General features: G+C 42.2%; 1 protein-coding gene and 1 pseudogene across 5 annotated transcripts in view; one reads left to right on the forward strand and one right to left on the reverse strand.

Moving 5' to 3' along the window:
- LOC106623288 (uncharacterized) overlaps nucleotides 1-13,950 on the forward strand; it is an 84,795-nt gene that overhangs the window by 31,207 nt on the left and 39,638 nt on the right. The gene's annotated exons all lie outside the window — the stretch shown is intronic.
- On the reverse strand, nucleotides 112-13,817 carry LOC138856430 (uncharacterized; annotated as a pseudogene).

A 13,950-nucleotide genomic window follows, 5' to 3' on the forward strand; every position in this document is an offset into this window, starting at 1 on the left:
GTAAAATCTAGTAATTAATCGAAGGAAAGCAAAATAATATTTTGTTTTTAAAAAATACCGGTTTCTCACAAAAAAAAATCGAGTTTTCACCGAAATTTCGGCCTTAAGTTGTTTATAAAACAAAAATATTTATCGGAGAGAAAAACCTTTTTTCTTTGAAATGCACTTTACATGGGATACCTTTTTTAACTTGCATGAAGTCGTCTATTCCAGGCCCATATAAGAGAACATCCGCCGATTCGGATGCTCTCACGCGCTCTGCAATCGGAAATGTTCACGCGCTGCTCATCTTCTTTTTCGGCATATAAATGCGCATTAGGCCCAAGTGTAATACCTTATTACCTTCAAAAATATAATACAATAGTCATGCCATTGCTTCATTGGATATGCCGGCAGTTATGTATGGAGCGATTTTCACAGTTTTCGAACCGTCCGGAAGAATTTTGGGAGAGATTTTCCAAATCAGTTAATTGTAGCCCTCGTTGTTGTTTTGGTTAAAATCACCTACACATCTTTCTAATAAATTCTCACTGCTGAGATCTGTAAAAATCGGACGTATAGCCTCAGCAGCATCTTCAGATATTAGCTCATAATCATGTTCGAAAGTGGGGAATTGATTGACTGCTGCAGCCCTTTGCCGGCTGCACCATGAGTCCGGTGCATCCGGCCATTTGTCGTGCTAAGGTTTTTCGTCAGTTAAACAATAATGGTAATATGTGGCCCAGATAGCATTATACATTTTTTATGGAATCACAATTTCTCCTGATTGCTAAGCCATAATAAACTGTCAACTTATGGATAATTTTTCCAGTAAGTTTGTCTTTTCTACCGAGAGTGTTTTTTTGTTTTCAACTGTTTCAACATTTTTTTTGACACAATCTTGGAGTCGCGTGCTCATTTCTGTCCGTGTCCAATACATTATTTTTCCAAGTTTTTCCAATGAACGTTGGAACATTTCAACGACTGATTCAACTTCCATTTTCCCAGAAGAATTAGCATGATTTATAGTCCAAGTATTTTCATGTTCTGCATGCCATTCATTATATTCTCCGGTATCGAGTTTCTTCCAAGTTTTACACAGTTTGCAGTAGGCACTTTTTACATCAATATATATGATTTTACCAGAATAGAATCCAATTAATGATGTCACACCGTACAAAGAAGTATACCCTCGCTTTTTTCATGTGCCATCGCCAGATACAGTTAATTCTGTCGAATGTTCGTCACCTTGATGTTCGAAAGTCAAATTTTTTTCTTCAGAACAAGCCTCTTGAATAAGTTTAATATTATTTACTATCAAATCGTAAGTGGGCTGTGATATAAAAGCTCGCATGCCGATTAATCCACAAAATTTTGCTGCACCTTTTAATCCTAATCCGAGGACTCTTATGACAAATAAAAATCGTCGATTTATTTCATAAGAGTGCGAGACACAGCAAAACAATTTTAAAACCAAGTCCTCGTTCAGAAGCAGTCTGAAACTTGACATTTCCGTCACAGATCTTACATTTCAAATATTTAGAAATTGCTGAAATTGCTGCGCTCCGGCCTTATACTTCCAAGCACTCTGAAACGCCTTTTCAAATTTGCGTGTAACTTCGAAAATAATCACCGGAACTATACAAAAATAAATAAATAAACAATTAAATTACAAAAAAGAAATTCTAACTGTATGTAACCCCTTAGCAATGTCCGTCTGTCTGTCTTTATATACGCGAACTTGTCTCCTGTTTTTAAGCTATCGATCTGAAATTTTGCACCTCTCCTTTTTTCACTAAGATGCTGCTCATTTGTCGGAATGGTTGATATCGGATCACTATAGCATATACCTGCCATAGTAACTGAACGATCGTTGTAAAGTGCTTGCATTGAAATCTCTTTTATTTGACGAGATATATTCACAAAATTAGGCGTGTATTATTGTCTAAGGAAACAATGTAATCTAAGAAGAAATTGTTCAGATTAGATTACCATAGCATATAGCTGCCATACAAACTGAACGATCGGAATCAAGTGCTTGTATGGAAAACTCTTTCATTTGACGAGGTATTTATTCGAAATTTGGCATAGATTTTTATTTAGGGCAATAATGCAATCTCCGAAGAAATTGCATAGATCGGATGACTAGAATAATTTAAAATTTTCTTGTTTGGAATTTTTCAATCACTTAAAAACGCACCACGAGATTTTCAGTGAATGGGCATGGGATAGCATTCGTTTTCCTGATCAAAAAATCGGGGGAATCTTATAGTTTTCGAAATATTTGCATTTAAAGTTGAAAATTTCTACTATTTAAAGTACGTATTTTTACAGTTTAAAATTTTTATTTTTTTTTTACTTTTATATCCACTAACACTTCACTAATTCGTTTGTAGACAATTATTTCACATTAAATAATGCAAAAATAACTTTAATTAAATCTGTAACTGATTGTTCAATTCTATTTATTCGTACAATAACAAAAGGGTTGCATACTGATAAATAACAAATGCTATCATACAAATATACCGTTCCCACGAGAGTCGGATCTACTAACTAGTTGAACATTACTGCGTTTATTTAGGAAAACTATTAGTAGAAAATGGGTAAAAAAACTGTTTTAGATATATAGAAAGATAAAACATTTGTTGAGCCTATGACGAAAAAGCTGGTCGAGGCAAGCTACATTTTGGAAACAGTAAAAATATAAAGTCCTCATATGGAGAACCTCCTTTATCTGCCCATATTCATTTTATCACCGAAATCCTGTAACGGTATTCTAAAATTTTCCCAACACCGGTTATATTTTAAAGCTCGGCCGAAGCCTGCCAAGGTAAAAAGGAGTTTTACGCAAAATAACTAATATTGAAGGCATTCACACCAATAAACAGAATACATCCCGGTGTTAACCGACCAGGGTTTTTTTTTGAAGCGCGACCAAAGGCCGCCAATACATAAAAGAATTCTGGGCAAAAATCTAATAATGTGTTATTTATTTCCTGTTATTGGGGTATAATCCGTTCTTTTTATTTCTTTCGGTTCATTTACAAAATATGTCGATAGGGTAACACTTTATATTCTAGTATCTAGGTATTCCCTTTTTTTTTACTAATTTTTGAGCAAACAAATAAAAATTAAAAATAATCATTATTTATCATATTGTGACGAATACGGATGATAGAACAAAATCGAACCGACGATAAATTGCCAAAAACCACTAGACACCGAATTCGTAGTTGCCAAAATGTTATAGTGGGGACATTTTTTTTAAGATTTACTATATAAGGGCTGCCGGATTGTGCAGCAAACACAGTTCGAGTTAGAATGTTCTCTTGTTAAGAGCAATTGAGACATAAGCAAGAAGTTGTAAGCTCGAATAACGAGTAATAACTGTTAAGTTGTTGGAATTAGAAATAAAGTGTATAGCCATTAAATTGGGACTTTTATTTACCAATCCAGTGATCGAACTCAAGACTGAGTTACAATGTAGACGATTTATCAAGAAATCCGTTACAATATATAATATAAAACTCATTTTTAGATTACAGGCTTCTTATGAAGGTTTTTGCTATGTAGGTAGGTAGGTAGAGTGGCTGTCTTTCGACAGATCTAGGCCTTTAGGAGGCCTATTGCACCGGGACTAAAGTCCCCTCTTCTACCTCCTGACAGCTTCTACAGTAGTCGTTATATGGCGTTCCAAGTCTACTTGAATGTCTGCCTATTAGACAGTGCTCTCTTGGTACTCCTACTAGAGTTCTTCATGCCCCGTGTGCCTGCTTGTTGAGTAAGTCAGGGATTGTAGGATTTCGAAAATCCGTGGTTATGGTGAAAAACGGGATCTTCCTAAGTATCATAGAATGCCCCTTTTTACTGGCGACTAGTAGAAAGGATTCTCTCAGTCTAAGAGCAGACTTCGCTGCCATTTGCTTGCAAAACAAGTCTGTTGGCAGTAAGTGTAAAATTAAGTTTAGTGCCTGGCTTGGCGTTGGAGAGTTTCGCTCATGCAAATACTGGCTGCTTTTTGTATGCTTTCCATATTTCTAATTTCGTATTTCTTTTCCGTTATTGGCCAATATACCGAAAGTCATAAGCGGCCTTACAATTGCTGTGTAGAACCAGTGAGCTAACCGAGGCGTTAGTCCCCATCTGGGCTCCACCATTCTTTTACACGTGTAAAGTGCTGTAGCTACTTTCTTTACCCTAGATTAGTCCCAAGTAGCTTGCCTTATCTCCTAGCCTGGTGCTACTTAATAATGGTAACGTGTTTTCTGGAGTACTGTGTTTCTTAGTGAACAATACTAGTTCTGTCTTGTTAGCATTTAGGTTCAGCGATACGGCCCATCGATTATTATCATTTATTATTTTTTGCACAACGTTAGTGAGGGTATTCGGGAACTTGCCTCTAACCGAAACTGCCGCATCGTCAGCGTAGGCCACAACATGTACCGCCTTCTTTTCCAGATCCACCAACATTTTGTTCATTGTTAAGATCCAGAGAAGTAGGGACAATACGCCTCCTTGGGGTGTACCCCTTCGGACAGATCTGCACATCGTTGAAGCTCCCAGCGTTGAAATAATTGACCTGCCCGAGAGCATCTAATCAATTCATTTCCTGAGAGGCTCAGATATGCCCAAATATTTAGGCACGCTCAGTATGGCCTTCGCATACTCAGCGATAGTCAGGCGGCACTAAAAGCAATCTCGGCTTTTGAGGTCAAATCGCTACAGTCCATCAAGCCACAATAGAATGCACTTCATCTGGGTGCCTGGTCAGGTATAGCAGGGAATGAACTGGCTGACGAGTTTGGCCCGCTCTGCAGCCTCCACAAAAATTATAGGCCCAGAACCGTACATAGCGGTTGGTCCACATGCCATTAAAGAGCTGCTGCGTAAAGAGTAAAGAGCAGGCAGGAAGAGACATTGGCAACATCTCCAAGGCATGCGCCATGCCAGGTTGCTGATGGGGTGTTATGACCTCAGACGGCTTAAAACCGTAATCAATCTCCCTAGAAATAAATTCCGGCTACTTGTCGCGTTCTACACCGGACATTGCAGGCTCAACAAGCATTTATATAACATGGGCTTAGTCTTTTCTGCAAACTGCCGGTTCTGTAAAATGGAGTCGGAGACCCCAGAACACCTGGTAGTGGTCTGCACAGCAGTCTGCAGATGCAGAGTTAAGACCCTGGGATCCATGTTTTTAAACAGGGATCGCATGGCTTCACTAGCACCTAGCAGTATATTGGATTTAATCAATATGCTGGGGTTTGATGAGTCCTAGGGGAGAGCACAATAGATCATAGGTCGCGGTGCATAGCCTCTTCAGCTGACCTTTGTATTTTAGCTGCCGCTGCTGGCGCATCCAGCTTATAGTTAGGCAAGACAGCTTTCGCGCAATCAATGGATTCCAGGAGCTCCTCATTGGTTGGCAGTTGCAGTTCTACCTTCCTCAGCAGCTATGCAGCGCACGGCTTCTCTGCATACTTTGCCTTTGCTGGGTATTCTGTTATAAAAAAGAGCCATTCTCTGGCTGACGCACTACTAGCAGCAGCACTTCCCCTGCTTAGCAACCAAGCCTTGGCCTTGCTGTTGCTTTCTTGGAGTCAGCTTTAGCTTCTGTTCCTTTACTAGTGCTTGCCTTTGCTCCAGGACCAAGCTTCGCTCCTGCCCTGGCCCCGACTGTTGTCGAGCTCGTACCATTCCTGCTCTCTTCTGGGAACAACTCGCTCCCTCCGGCCTCTTTACAGGAGATCCGAACTCCTTTTTGTTTTTTGTATTTTTATTTAATCGGTTCATAGCTTGGAACCACGAGTGTAAGGGATAGTATGTCCGCTTGCGCATAGCCCCCGCTACCCAAGTAAGGCTATCTTATTAAGGAGAGTACCAGGTATCCGTAAGCTCCTTTCGAGACTGGGCTATTTAAGGGCTCCCAGTCAGATTGATCCTCAGCACGGGTCGCATGACACCTTGATCCAGCCCTTTATGCAGTAAGACTTCCTATCTGGATGCTGTATTTTTGAGGAGCAATGAACACCCTGGTAGGAAGCATGAACTTAGATACCTCACTACTACAATAGTGGCGAACTGCTGCCAGCTAGTCCTTGCCTACGTCGTGAAACTTTGGCATCTATTACCAGTTGGCACCCTCGGAGGGTTATGCGTGGGATTTTTGCCGACCAAGGGTTTGCTTACTTTGTTGCATGCTCTTTTAGAACATCTGTTCTCTTTTGTAAGTAATACAAAAATTTGGGAAAAACAAACCTACAATGCCGACAGTAATTACTTTCTGAATAACTTTTATGTTTTGAGTTCGATAGCGGTGAAATTTACGATAGTCATGCAAACCAAGACATGTATATCCTGTATGTGAGATTTCGTAGTAATACTATAACATAAATTTGATCCTTGAGGTGTGTTCAAATTGACCTGCAACGAAGTTAGCAAAAACCTGCATAAGAAACCTGTGATCTAAAAATGATAAAAAAAAAAATAAAAATCGAATAATGATTATTTTTATTTGTTTTTTGCTCAAAAATAATGATTATTTTCGATTTTATTATTGCGGGTGGACCACACCGACTTTTAGTCAAAAACACCATTCTCTACTGTGATTCTGGAGCCTATTATAGTTTTAAACACAAGTTTTAAAAATGCCAACAAACTCATTGGTCATACCTATTATTGAGCAAAACAAAACTGATCGATTCTTTATAATTAGTAGATAAACTTCATTCAAAAACAAAACATTTTCTAAACACATAAACATCGTCTGAGCATATTTCAGCCTTACGTTTTGAGAAGGAAAGAAATTGTTGCACTTTTTTCAGGTTGGAAGGCAACATTTTCAGAAATGAACATGCAACTTTGACCGCCCGGACTTAGGGTAGAATAAATGCAACATATTTGTGAGAAAAGAAAACTCCAACTGATATCGTAGGTTGCGTCTGCGGCTGATGGTCAGCTTAATATTAAAATCATTCAAAATGCATTCTTGATAACTACCGTCAGCAAGGAAACAGAGAGTAGTAATAGGCGTGTTTTATTTGACCAGCGTGTACCCACTCTCTCCTACGTGCGGAGCAGTTCCTTTATGATGTGGGACCCCATGCATGGTTCTGGCTCCATCATCGTAGAAGCCGCAGCAGAGCGGGCAGCCAACTCGTTGCCGGCTACTCCTTTATGCCCCGGCACCCAGATCAGCTGTACACGGTTGCAAACTGATAGGCCGTTCAACCTTCCTATTCACTTCTCCACTAGTAGCGATTTAATCTCATAGGCTGAGATTGCTTTTAGCGGAGCTTGACGTTTGAAATTAATTTCTGCACACTGACTTATGGCAAATACTTCTGCTTGAAAAATGCTCGGAAAACATCCCATGGGTATGGAAAGCTTGGTATGCGGTCCCGCAAGGCCTGCTCCAATGTCCTCCGGTGTTTTCGAACCATCAGCGCAACACTGTTGTGGAGTCACTCCAGTCCGCCTTACTCCCGAGAGTAATTGTAAACCTCTCAAGTTGACCCTCCTTCTATTCCCGTCTCTTGGAAGATGTTGGCTAGTGGTGTATTTTCCTCTAAGACCTTAATTTATTCGGACGAGATTAACTTCCTTTTTCCATACCCCCCTACTGTTATGAACAGCATGGTATGCTTTGCAGTCTGTTTAATTACGAGATGGAGCAGTGTAAGCTCTAGCATGACCTCTAGTACTGCGGTTGGGCAAGTACGCATTGAGCCAGAGGTACAGACGCAGGCAAGTCTCTGCAGCTTCGATAGTTGAAGACCTATCGAAGTCTGCGATGCTTTCGATGCCCAAACCAGCATATGTAACAGTACGCCTCACGATCATGGTATACAGCCACCTGATGATACTTGATTTGCAGCCCCAAGATCTGCCGGCTAGGCGTCTGCACACCATGAGTGCCTTTGTGCCTTTAGACAGTTTTAACTTCATATGATTATTCCACCGCAAGGTTGAGTCTCATGTGAGACCTGAGTAAATAACTTCTTTAGACACCTCTAACTCTCTGCCACCAAGGGTGAGGGTCCTTTCGCAAGGAAGAGATCCTCTTTTTGTGAAAGCGAAGATGGTTGTTTTTGACGGGTTGATGTTTAAACCTACCGTATGGCAGCATCCCTTTGCTAGGCTTAAGTCACTTTGATCCATATCGCAGACTGTTCTCAAATTTTCCTCTTGCCATTATGGCTACCCTTGACACCGAATTCCGTTTGTTCGTAAGCAGCTTAAGGATTTTATCGACTACGAGGCTCCATAGAAGGGGGGTACAGTACCCCGCCCCGAGGACAGTCTCGTAGTACCAACAGTACTCTCTCTCTCCCACTATTATTTTTGCGATCCTGATACGCAGTACAACCTCCATCCATCAGCATATATAAGCTGCCACATTTTTTTTCTTCAGTGCTCTGATCACCCTTGCGTAGGACACATTGTCAAAAGCACCTTCAATGTCTGGGAAATCACATATCGTCGCCTCACTATTTTTCAGCGAATTCCGGATTTCAGTCATTAGTTGATACAGAGCAGTGTTAGTAGACCTACCTGCTCTGTATGCGTGCTGATTTGCATGTAGGGGGGCGACTTTCAGCGCCTTCGATCTTATATAGTTGTCTATAATCTTTTCTACCTATAGGCCTGAAAGATTTTGGCAGAGAATAGTCTTTCTTTCCTACCTTAAGTGTGATGATTACCTTTGCATTCGAAAGGCTATCTCTCAGCCCCAAAACTTTTGAAAATAGAGCTTGCTCTCCTTGCTGCAGAAGTGCTAGGAAGATGCCATCCGCCCCTGGTGACTTAAATTGCGAGAAGGAAGCCAGTACCCACTTTATTGTACCTGCAGTGAATAAATTCTTTACAGCTGTCCAATCCGAGCGATCTGGCTTGTGTGCGACCACTGGTGGTATTTGATGGTCCCGAATAGTCCCCGGGAAGTACGCAAGCAAGATTGCCATTGTTCTTTCATCTGCTCTGGTCGTATAGGTCCCATCAGATTTTTTTTATGGCAAATGCTGTGTCCTCTGGCCAGAGTCTTGTGCAATCTGGCTACCTCTGGGGTCACATAATTTCTTGAAACTATTAGTTTTTGCAGACCAAATTTTTTTATTATAAGTCAGGTGCTGATTATATTCCTACCAGTTGCCAGAACGTTTGGCTTTGTTGAAAAGCCTGCGAACTGATATCCTGAGCATTGAGAGTTTACTGAACCATCACAAACAGCTTTGTTTTCTTGTGGTTGTCTTTAGTGGGCAACCGAATGGTACGCATCTATTATGAATTGGTTTGTTGCAGTCAGCATGCTCTCTCGTCCAAGCGACGTAGCATCGCTCCCTACCTGCCTCACTCTACTTATGTTTAACTCTAAAGTATCTGTAAAAGTATCCCAGTTTGTGTTTCTAGGAATACGAGTCGGCAGAAGGTCCCTGACCTCCACTTTCAGTGCGAACCGTTTGATCCTGTGATCTGACATGGAAGGATCTTTCGATACCCTGCATTGTTAGATCAGCCTAGACATTGGCTTATTGCACAAGGTTTGTTAAGGACGACCTCTCTTCTAGTACTGGTGACGACTATGGGTTTGCAATCCATATTCTCAATGCTTAAATTACTACCTAAAATTAATTCAAGGAGAGACTCACCCCTCGCGTTGTAGTCCGTGCTCCTTCATTCAGTGTGGTGCGCGTTGGCGTCGCACCTTAGTATATAGGAGAGCTTACTCCTCCTACAGTATTCCGTTAGTTGGTGAATCATTGGACACTTATATTGTCCTCGTCCTACGGCAGCGGTCTCTCCATTCGGTGTCCTCTATGCTGCTGCTGACTACGCTCCAAGCCGAGGTATTGAGGCCCTCAGTTTGGTTTCTGGTGAAACCAAGTGCAAACTTGTAAGGTTTACCTGCGCTCCTGGGAAGAAACACTGTCATGCTGTGAATGGGCGGTATTTCTTCACCCCTCTTCACGCATAGGACCGGGCCTCTCCGACCCTCTAGCTTCGGAGCGACTTCCACAAGCCAGGTAGCCGTCTTTTTGTCCTTACAGTCGACTTCTAGCATACCTGATCTAAAATAAACACCATGGAATGAGCCGGCGTACCACACCCATTATAGATCTCAGCTCATTTGTTGCATTCAGTCGTGCAGCCCTTTCGCTGCCTCATCTTCATGACATGGTTTCGTTAATCTGGCTGCGCCTTTGATTTCCGCATACAGCGCCGGTCGCGGCGTTTGCTCCTGCTCGTCTCTTTGCGGCCAGAGGTGGGTTTCTCCTGCTTGAAGAGAGCATCAATACTTCCTGTAGAGATTTGCCATCCTGCAAGTGCCTAAGATACTTTTTTAGAGTGGCACCGCTCATCCCCTTCATACGTGGATCGCCAGGACCACCGGGACATCCCGCAGCTGGTTCTGGGATCTTTTCGCCACCCCGTTTTCTCTTCCTCTTACGCGCACCCTCGGTCCCGTTCCGTTTGTGGTCTCCTGCCTGTGAACAGCTGCGCCTGCTTGAAGGGGTTGTTGTGGGGCCGAAACTGCATTACCTGCATCAGTCGTAGCACGCGCGCTTCTCTGTCGAAAGAGCGTCCTGAAAGCTAAACTTGCGCATAGCTGTTGTTGTTACGGTTATCTAATCTCCGCTTGGGTGCTAATCTAACCGAAGGCCCAGGAAACGAGCTGTTTCCACGGGGTACGACCATAGGGAGAAAGGTTTTAGATGAGTGGGATTTGTTGGCATGGAAAGTGGTGGTTAGAGTCATGCGGGTGCTAATTGCACGCGTAACATATAGTTGGTATATCGGGGGGGTCGATTCTGGATAGGTATGAGTTTAGCTTGCTACAATATCCAAAAAGAGGTTGCGCAAGGGTCACTCTAGATTCTCGTGGCACCTAGAGCTCTTCGTCTGCGATGGGTAGTGGTTTGACTCCAAGTACGCCATTCACTGAGAGGGAGTCGGTGAAGGTGTTAATGCCTTCACTGTGAATGGCGGTCAGTGCATGTCTGAAGTTAGTTGCTTTCGAAATCTGGATTTAGTGGGGAAGTATTAATCTTCTTGCAGCGAAGAAGCCTTTTGGTCTTGTCTTTTGAAGGGTGCAGTGTGAACTACCGGCTAAAAAGGCCAAGGCTTTGACAGTAGACCAAAGCTTACTTACACCCATGGAGAGGTTAAAATACTTCAGGTTTTCTTCCCATTTAGTCCGCTTATGTTGATTACCATTAGCCGAATCTCCAAGTTGAGCATCCTTATTCGGGCACAACAAGAATCAGTCGGGATGCAGAGAGCGGTACCACCTGCGATCTCCTTGCGGAATTGACGTTCCCCAACAATTACTTCCATAGGAATGGGTAGTGCAGTGAAGATGTCATCATAAGCGATAGTAATATCCGTTGAGTTGCTACAGTTGCTCATAATTCTGGTGGGGGCTTCGTCATTCATTGTGCAGAATGTCGAATTGGCTATCTGTTCCGCTATCTCCACCCCCCTATGATTTGACAGGTAGGAAAGCCTAAGATCGTAGGGCGCTTTAAAGTCGCTTAGTATCAAATGGTTTTACCACCTATGTAACTGAGAAGATGTACATATACCGGATAGCTATGCCCTGAAAATCAAGGGTAGTATCCGTGATGTCGATGTCGCCATCGATACGACGATATTGCACTGTGTTGTGCAGTATGAAGACTAGGCCTCCACCATTATATCACTCAAACTAATTTTTCAACATTAAAAGATTATAAATTTTCTTTGCTCTACACATATGTAAAGTACGTAGCGTTCTTTATTCTGTCACTTCACCGTTACAAACGTAAAATACTAAACAAAGAGAAGCCATCATATGGTATAACTACTATTTATACTTTTGACTAAAACTACATAATGGGTGCGTTCGAGATGGCAATCACGACAGCAGTGCTGCAACTTTGTCAAAGCATCACGTTCGGCGTGAGTTTTTGGCAACATTTGCAACAGCGTCACGTTCTGACTCACTTTTTGCACGCAATTTATGCAAATAATCGGCAACACTAAATTTTTGTTTTGCACATCAGCAGAGTATTAGCAAATATGCAACACAGTAACTGTACTGATGCAATTATTACGTAGCTCGAACGAACCCAATATGTTGGACGTTGGCTGCTACATATTTGTGGTTATGTAGTAGATTCAATCGTAGCGTGATATTATCAGGTATTAACCCTAGCGGCCCTTACGTACAATGTTCAAACCTGCATAGCTTAGAAGATCTAAGCGGCGATTTAACTTGGTTTCTAGGACCACAGCTGTCGATACGTGTTCCCGGCTCATGTCTCATTTCTTCGATCTTACTCTGAAGTCCGTTGCAGTTGAATTGTAAAAGTCGAGTTTGTCGCGGGTGTCTAGGGGTGATCCTGGGAGTGAGAGAGTGGGTGGTGGTTGTTGCAGTTGTAGAACCCGCAGGGGGCGGTTGTCGCACTGTGTTGTCGTTTGGCGAAGCCACTGCAGGGTGTTGTGGGGGCGTAATTCTGCAGCACCGAGTAATGTACGCCACGCTCCACTCACACGTGGTGAGCAGTCTAGAACACGTAGGGAAATGACAACAGCTAGTACAAGAATCGCACTTGACTGATATGACATTCGAGGTATGACTGTCTGATACACGGAACAAACTATGGGAGGAACCAGGAGTTGCCGAGTGGTTCTCGCACGAGGATTGGAGTGGGATGAAGTTTCGGGGACTGGTCAGACTGGGAGTCATGCTGCCTACTTGACCTCCTTGGGACCGTACAGGTCCTTTGTTGGCCACTCGACTGAAGTGGCCGCGCGCCGGATAAAATCCGGCTCAATTCCGGTAACGTAGAACCGGCTGTTGTGGGAACCTACCTCCTGGGTCGCTCTTACCGGCAACGGACATTGTCTGTTTCGTCGCCAGTTTTGATAGTGGTTGGTGTTTGGGATTTGGGTTTTGTTAATTTTGTTTGTTCGTGCTAATTCTGTTTCTTACGACCTTTGGCTCGGCATGGTGAGCTTCCAGGTCTTGCATATGTCAGAGGGAACACAAAGGTCCCCCGCGCCAGAGCCCCTGGACTGCTAAAGCCACCGTTATTTCCCAAGGCGGCCCGGTGTTGGGAAGCCTTCCTTAAAATACAGTCGAATTTACCTCCTGTTTAAAATCATCCAACTGGTACGAGAAAAACATAAATCCCTGGATTAGGAGGTGGCAGCTCGTGGTCATCGTACGCATGCAGCCTCTGGCGACCCGTCCGAGGAGTGCTGTACGGTACCCCTCACACCGGTTGAGAGGGACTGCAAGACCTTGCGATTAAACCCCTGCATCAAGGTACCTACCAGTCGCAGGAGGTGGAAGATTTAGCCAACATATATATGTATGTAGATTGGTTTGTCAAAGTTTTTTTTTTTTTTTTTTTTAAAGTAGGGGGAAGCACCGAAGTGCGGAACTTTAATCCGCTAAACCCAACCTACTCCAACCTCAAGACTCCCACGGAACCACCTGATTAAGTATTACTTCGTGGGAGACGTGGTTTGTCGAAGTCTATCTTAGCTTATATGTTGAACTAGAGTCATTGTCAGTTCATCTTTTTTTTTTCTTTCATTTACAATAGATACATTTTTTCAGAAAAAATAAGTTGGCAATAACGATAAATCTTATTCTAACAGACTAAAATGTAAACAAACCAAAATCACAGATATTTGTGGATGGGTATTGAGTTAAAATTAAGACAAAATAAGAACATTTGTTTTCAGTTTTTGTATTATAGACCTCAAATGAACAAAATAATTATATTTGTATAGTAAATTAATATTCTTTTTACAAATTTAAAAATTCAAACTTACCTATTCGCCATATCAGACATTTGAAAATAAATTGACTGTTCTGTTTAGTTTTTAAGCGAAAATATGGAATAAGCTAAGTGAGTTTTATTTGTCAAAGAATAAGTTGCTAACTTATGACGGTCAAAAAAAACACGCCTAATGTTT

Source organism: Bactrocera oleae, chromosome 3, assembly GCF_042242935.1.
Source record: "Bactrocera oleae isolate idBacOlea1 chromosome 3, idBacOlea1, whole genome shotgun sequence".
NCBI classification, from domain to species: domain Eukaryota; kingdom Metazoa; phylum Arthropoda; class Insecta; order Diptera; family Tephritidae; genus Bactrocera; species Bactrocera oleae.